This window comes from Carlito syrichta, unplaced genomic scaffold (assembly GCF_000164805.1).
Source record: "Carlito syrichta isolate Samal-C Ts95f unplaced genomic scaffold, Tarsius_syrichta-2.0.1 Scaffold301832, whole genome shotgun sequence".
NCBI classification, from domain to species: Eukaryota; Metazoa; Chordata; class Mammalia; order Primates; family Tarsiidae; genus Carlito; species Carlito syrichta.
Window position 1 is genome coordinate 97,373 of NW_007245928.1, and position 8,033 is coordinate 105,405.

General features: G+C 44.4%; 1 pseudogene; it reads left to right on the plus strand.

Annotated features, from left to right (window-relative positions):
* Positions 1 to 1,370, plus strand: part of LOC103257671 — a 6,906-nt pseudogene extending 5,536 nt beyond the window's left edge.
* The last annotated feature ends 6,663 nt before the right edge of the window (positions 1,371 to 8,033 follow it).

The window sequence follows — 8,033 nt, forward strand, 5'->3', positions numbered from 1 at the left end:
CTCCCCTCCCCTCCCCTTTCCTCCTCCTCCCCACTCCGCACCCCCACTCCGCCCGTGCATGTTTTTTTCTTCCCCTTTGGTTCCAGACAGAGATGATTTATAAATATACGTAGTGTTTTGCCAGAAAAGAAGAAGAATAATAATAAGCAATTATATTATGATCCCAATCAAAAATAAAGGCAATCCTTGTTTCAGCTTCCCATATATTTATCCAAAATATTCTTTTCCTCTTTTCTACCGAAATATAGTTTCTGGACCCGAGCCACAATAGCGTCTCTCTCTTCACACCCTTGGGAACGTTGTGAAAAGAAACTCATTCTCGGCCACTGCTGACCGGCACTGAACCACACGACTGTGTCACAAAAGAGAAAATGTCATTGGATTTGGGTTCCTCTTGGAACACCAAAGTAAAAACAGATTTGCATGCTACTAAAAATAGTCCTCAACCATTTAAGCACTGAGGAAGTTTCTCTTCCATGTGAACCTATTGAGTACATTCTGATTTCTTAAGCCAGGATCACAAAGGATTTGGGAGGTGGAGAGGGCAGGATGACTTATGACACCAACGCTGTCTTCCCACGAGTGGGTCACCATTCTCTTCCTCACTCTCTCCAAGGGCCCATTTCTGCCATCACCCACCTTCCAAAAATCCACCTCCTCCATGAAATGGGCTACACTCATCCCTCTCCTGCTCCCCTCATCAAGGACTGCGATGTGTGTGAGGAGGTTAGAGATGCATGGGTGTGACAGTCTAAGGAGGACCTCAGGGACAGCCAGGGACCTCAGAGTGCATCAGGATAGTGTTTGGAGGCCCACAAGAACAGCAAAGCAACTGAACAAACCAGCCCTTCTCTATTGCCTTCACTAAGTTTCCACATCTCAGTGCCTTGAGGGGCCACAACATGCCTGCTATTAATCTCATTACCAAGACTCAATCCCTTCAGAGCAAGGCCTAAACCCCACCCCAATTCTGACACAATAGAATTCTCAGAAATAAAAACTTCTCAGGGAAAAGAGCCATAAATCAGGACACAGTCACTCCTGCTTGAATCTTCTCCCTAACAAATGTCATATTTTCCAGGCAGATGGGAGCAGGCAGCAAAAAGTAAGTAGGCTCGGGTTTCCCTGTGATGCGATTACTACCTTGGGGGAGGGGGAGAAGGCGAGATGGAGAGAAAATTTGACCCTACCTTGGATTTTTTTTTAAGCTGGCATTTTGGCAGTCTACCTACAAGTGCTTTCTGCATGCCAAGTCCCCTGAAGAACCCAGCCAGAAACAGAGACCTCCGGTGCCTTGTGATAAGACACTGTTTCAGCCGCTCGGCTTTTCAATAGTGTCAGGTGAACAGGACCTTGTGCTGCAACCTTAGAACTGGGAGAACCCCAGCTGCAAAGCAACCAAACACCCCCGCCGCCACGGTGCCACACGGCTGGCCAGGGCAAGAGGCCCAGATTGCTTCTCTTTAAAGAAAGATCTTGCTGCATGGCCCCTTTTTCTCAGCCCTTCCTGTTCTGCTGGGTTCTCTCCTCGGGCTTATCGGTCAGTGGGCCAAAGTGGATTGGCCCCTGCAACACCTTTGCCTGGGCCATGGTACCTTCAGGGTTTTTCAAGGGTGGCGAGCTTAACTTCTACATTATCCATCCTCTCTTTATACTTTGCAGAGCATTAGAAGCACTGACTTGGGAGTCCAACAAACCAGACATGGACTTCAGGTATGTGTCCTTGGGTCGTGTAACTAACCTCTCTGAACCTCAGTTTTCTCATCTGTGATCTCGCTGCTCTGCAGCGTCTTGGTTGAGAATTATTAAGATAATGCATAAAACACTCACCGAAGATTCTGGCAAGCACAGAACTCTTAAATAGCAGGTACCAAATGCAGGCATGTGCTTGGTGGGTACACGAAACCACAGATTTTATTTTACCTGAAAGGTGCCTCAAATGCCATTACCTCTTTTGGTAATGCCCCCTCATTCATTTGATCTTCTCTCTGATCCATCAGGATTCAAACCTGTCTGCCTCTAGAAAATCTTGCCCCAACTTCATTAGGTTCATGTTTTCCATGTTCCCAAAGCAAAATGTTAGAGCATCCACACTGCAGCAGTTCCTGTACTGTTGATTGTAGTCATTTCTGTGTCTGTCAGCTCTATCCTGCCACACCATGCACACCTGGAAGGCAAAGGAGAGATGGTGTGATGGTGACAGACACAGGCTACTTGGAGCCAAATCCCATTCTTTTGCCAGTAAACTGTGTGCCTCAGAATTCTCCCCTGAAAGTGAGAGTGATCATAAGAGTACCTACTTCCCAAGCTCCACTTAAAAGAGTGTCCAGCACATAGTAGTCACCATAGATGCGTGTGCTTTCATTACTATTCTTCTTTGTTTCTTCAGAGCAGCCTGGGAGATAGCAGGTGCTTGATACATGGCGGTTAAAGGAACCAGAAAACCACTCCAAATCACAGGGAGAGTGATCCCTGCATTTCATTCAGGGACAACACGTCATGTAATGGGTCAAGAATAATTACACGGGTATCCAAAAGACTTGAAAACAGGATCTCAGCCTGGGCAACATAGCTCGACATCATCTCTACAAATAAAAATAAAAAATTTTAGTTGGGTATATTGGCATGCACCTTTAGTCCCAGCTACTTAGGAGGCTGTGGCAGAAGGATTTCCTGAGCCGAGGAGGTCAAGGCTGCAATGAGCTGTGATTGTGCCACTGTACTCCAGCCTGGGCAGCAGAGTGAGACCCTCTCTCAGAGAGAAAGAGGAAAAGAGAATAGGATCATGAAGAGATGTTTGTACACCTATGTTCAGTGCAGCATTAGTCACAATGGCCAAGATATAGAAGCAACCTAATTGTCCATCCACAGATAATGGATAAAGTGTGGTATACACTATGATGGAACATTATTCAGTTTTTTAAAAGAAAGAAATTTTGCCATTAACTGCAACATGATGAGCCTTGGGGACATTATACTAAGTTAAGCAAGCCAACTACAAAAGGACAAATACTGCTTGATTCCACTTAAACAAGGTAGCTAAAGTCATCAAACTCATAGAATTGTGAGTAGAATGGTGGTTGCCAGGTACTAAGGGGAGAGGGAAAGAGGAAATGGGTGTACAATGGGTATAAAGTGCCAATTAAGCAAAACAAAGAACTTCCAGAGATCTACCATATAAAAATGTACAAACAGTGAACCTGTAATCCCTGTACTTTGGGAGACCAATGCAGGAACATTGCTTGAAGCCAGGAGTACAAGACTAGCCTGAGTAGTATAGTGAGACCCCATCTCTACAAAACATTTTTTTTTTTGAATTAGCCAAGTACAGCAGTGTGTGCCTATAGTCCTAGCTACTTGGGAGACTGAGGTGGGAGGACCACTTGAGCTTGGGTGTTCAATTCTGTAGTGAGCTATGATCACACTACTGCACTCCTGCCTCAGGTGAGAGTGATATCCCGTCTCAAAAATAAAAAGGTGCATATAGTTAACAATATTGTAATATACATTTAAAAATTGCAAAGAGGGTAAATCCATAATATGCGATTTTTACCACAATTAGTTAAACTCACATTTAAAATAAACAAAAAAACTAACTAAATTGGATGCAACAAGCTCGACACCATAAACTTATTTCTGCCCATTCCCACCTCTGAGGGTTACCATTATGCTGGTTTTCACAGGGTAGTAAATTCTTAGTCAAGACTGACACTGAGTCATGGTTCCTTCTTTGTGACATATATCCATGTCTCTGTGTCTGCCCGGATGTGCCTATTTTTACTGAACACCAACTCATGTCATTTGAAGGTCCTGAGGCATTCATTCTGGGGGAAACTGTACAGAGTGAATGATACCTTAAGCTATTTATTTATTTATTCATTCATTCATTTTAAGGATGTGGGGTACAATTCAGGGTTACCTGAGTACATAAGTGGTCATTGTACAGGTAAAGTTTTGGCTTCCCGTTGGTCCTCACTTCGCCTGGTTTGGGATCAGGTACCCTTATTAGTGGTATGTGCCCCCCACCCCGTCCCCTGGCAGTCACCTGCTACTGCCAATCCCTTTCATGTAGTATTATGATAAATATTCAGGGCCCACTTATAAGTGAGAACATGTGGTATTCAGTTCTTCTTTTCTGTGATAGATCACTGAGTGTAATGGACTCTAAATCCATCCAAGTTGCTGAGAAGTATATAATTTTGTCCTTCTTTATGGCTGCACTGCTTGACTTTCTCTCCACCCGAGGAGCCATTTACTTTCCAAACAAGTCTTCTACTAGAGATCCTACCTTATTTTTCTTGTCGCACTCATCTCCCCTGGTATTATATAATTCATTCACTGGGTTGTTGGTCTACTGCCTGCTAGGAGAATTTAATTCCATGAGAGCATAGATTTGGCTTGGTTGGCTACTGTATTCCCAGCACCTGGAAGAGTTCCCAGCACATGGTAGGTGCTCAATAAACATCTGTTGAATGGATGAATGAAAGGTCCCCTGTGAAGGGAGGATCAGGAAAAAAAATACATTGCCCTTAGCTTAGTCGTCAAGGTAAAGTTGCTTAAGTTGGAAAAAAATTATCCCTGGAAGAACAGACTTCTTTAGTTTCTTTGCACTGCATTATTTTATGCCTTCGAGTCAGGGGATGCAGGCTTTAGTGTGGCTCTCTGAGAACACTGAGCTTTATGAACTTCATAATAAACAGATATACTTCAGCTTCCCGTTGGTCCTCACTTCGCCTGGTTTGGGATCAGGTACCCTTATTAGTGGTATGTGCCCCTCACCCCGTCCCCTGGCAGTGACCCGCTACTGCCAATCCCTGTCATGTAGTATTGTGATAAATTGAACCTAATGACAAGAACTCATTAGATGTAGGGAGAGAAAGAGAGCAAGCCACTCAGGTGGGACCAAAAAGACAGGAATAATTAATTATATCTTGAGTCATTTTAATACACACTCAGATAACATCATTGAAACTGTGATCAGAAGCACAGAAAGAGATGTCTGAATCACACAGACTTAGGGCATGGACCCAGGCATTCATTTAATCAACCTTCAATGTTGAGTCCTGGCCAGGCGCCGTGGCTCACACTTGTATTCTAGCACTTTGGGAAGCCAAGTCAAAAACACCATTTGAACCTAGGAGTGTGACACCAGCCTGGGCAATATAGCGAGATCCCATCTCTACAATAAAAAAAATGTTGAAAGACTGGCTGGCCATGGTGGCACATGCCTGTAGTCCTAGCTACTTGAAAGACTGAAGCGGAAGTCTTGCCTGAGCTTTTGAAGTGGAGTCTGCAGTAAGCTCTGATCGTGCCACTGCACTTCAGTCTGAGTAACAGAGTGAGACCCTGACTCTAAATAATAAACCCCTACCTTGAACTAAAACTCTTCCTCTTTCTTTTTAAGGGTAACAATATTTTCTACCAAAGATGTCTGCTAGCTTTGCAAGGCTTAGGATCCTAGGAATGTGGAGTCACTCTTGATGTATCCTGATGCCTTCTTCACTTGTCTATTAAGAGGATAAACCACACTTTTCTCCTTTTGACCTGTGGAGATCCTTTCTGCAACCATAGAGAAGGTGCTGTTCATACCACGGCTTCAGTTCTTTGGAGCCAGCATCTCAAACTGCGCCATCTGATGTCATCTCTCCTGTTGGTCCACAGAAGATTAGTTGTATATGGTTTACTTGGATTTTTTTATGGAATAATGAGTCAGAGCTCTTTCCAGAATAATAGTTGGGGAAGCTATCAGAGCTTCAGAGGTAGAAGATACCGATAACATTTCCTATTTATTCTTCTTTGAAACAATCCCAGGGAGGAGGTTTCAGGGAAACTTGGTTGAGTTTATGATCCTCCTGCGTCACAAACAGCAATCGAAACTGTCAGTAGCTGACTTCGCACAGCAGTTTCAAAAGCAACACAAACTACCAATAGCAGCCTGTCAGTGAGACTTCCCTGCATTTCTTCCTGTTGTGTAACCCAGCCTGTCTCCCACCTTCCCTCCCAGAGACCATTCCATGGGGAGGGATCATTTCCCTTTTCCTGCCCTGAGCAAGTGCCCTGTGAATGCATCTGTGATTTATAAGATTCCTTAGTCAGATTGGATGTGGCAGGAAAATGCTTTGGAGGGATCAGAGAGAGAGACGAGGATCTGAGTCTGTGAATTCTCTGCTGGCCTCACTCCCAATCAGGGAGGTCTCAAAGAGAGCTCAGTATTCAGGGAATATATGAAAATATATATGGCAAGTACTTGCATAGAGTAAAATCCACGTTAAAAACAAAATTACAGTTGCAATATTCAAGGGGAAATGGAGTCAAAAAAGGTCAGTAGGCTGCTGCCAGCAGATATGAGTAAAGAAGGAAAAAGATGTGGTCTCACTGGTGGCAGCACTGAATAGCGATGTGTGTGCTTCTCTGTTGTTCATGATCATAGGACTAGAATAGCATCAGCTACCACTGGCTGAGCACCTGTCATACCCACTGTGGCAAGTTCTTTCTCATATTAACTCACACAGGCACAATGCCGCGTGTGCAATCCCTTCTAACTCCATCTCTCCGATGAGAGCCCCAGGAAGTAGGAGGTCAATAACTTGAATATAGTCATTTAGCTGCAAAGGAGAGTTGGAATTTCTTTTTTTGTCTTTAGAATCAGGGTCTTGCTCTGTTGCCCCAGCTGACAAGTGAAGTGGTGCAAACATATCTCACTGCAGCCTCAAACTCCTGGGCTCAAGAAATCCTCCTGCTTCAGCTTCCCAAGTAGCTGGGACTACAGGCATGCACCGCCACTCCTAGCTATTTTTTATTTTTATTTTTATAGATACTGTGTCTCACTATGTTGCCATACTACTCTAGAACTCCTGACCTTAAGCAATCCGCACACCTTGCCCTCCCAAAGTCCCAGGATTATAGGTCTGAGCCACTGCGTGTGGCTAAGAGCTGGGATTTCAACTTAGGTCCATCTCATTACAAGTTAGATATCCTTGCCCTTGTGCAGGGCTACTGTACTGTGAGCTTTGGAATGACCTCAGGGTAGGGTGTCCCGAGTTCTGACTTGTGCCCTTCTTTCTGGTCATAAGCCTGTGAGGCTAATGCACAGGGGAAAGGAGTGTAAACAGAAGAGGTGATTCCTGCTTTATTCCTCTCATAGGAGGACTTGGCTCCATTACCAGAGATCGAATGATGGACTTGCTGTAGGATGACAGGTAGCAAAGATAAGTCCATAGGGGGTCATTTTGCCACACCGCTGCACAATATATTGTCCTAAGGCCCCTGGGCCTGCAGGGTGCCTACCTGGACTTGGTCTTGGTTGCTTTAAAGGCCAGCTCGTCAGTAATTCTTTTGTTTCTAGCAACACCCGGGCCCAACTCAGCGTCTGCTGACTCCTTACCCGCCTCCCAGTACCCGGTGCCCACCAGCATGGAGAACAACTGCAGGCCGCCAGCAAGCCCCAGGCCATGGCTCCCTTGGCAGCAGCTCTTAAAACACAAATGTCTCCATTTTTCTCTTTGGCAGAATCGGTGGATAAGTGCATCCCACAAGAGCAGGAATGTGAAAACGGGAGGCTGGGAAAAGTGGGTGAAAGGGAGAAACTGACTGGATAAGAGCACCACTTGGCGCTCAGCCTCTGTGCTGCTGGGATGGTTTATACGGTGTATTTTAGACTCAGACAAGAGTCTCATCTTCTGTGTTCTCAATAGTAGCTACCACATTTTCAGAGCTCCGCACATTTTGGTTTTCTATGTTGGTAGCAAAAAATACTTTTCTTACCCAAAGCTAACTATCAAAATAATGATGATGATGATGATGATGATAGCTATCATGTGTATAAGACCTTGTGCTAAACACTTTAGGTGATGATGGTGATTGGTGATGATAACTCACACTTTTAGAGTCTTCCATGTGGTCAGGCAGTGTTCTAAGAGATAGATTAACTCATACATAAATATATGAGTTAACACATTAATTCCTACTGCAAAAATATGAGGTAGGTATCTTATTTCACAGATGAGAAAACTGAAGAACAAAGAGTTTGCCCA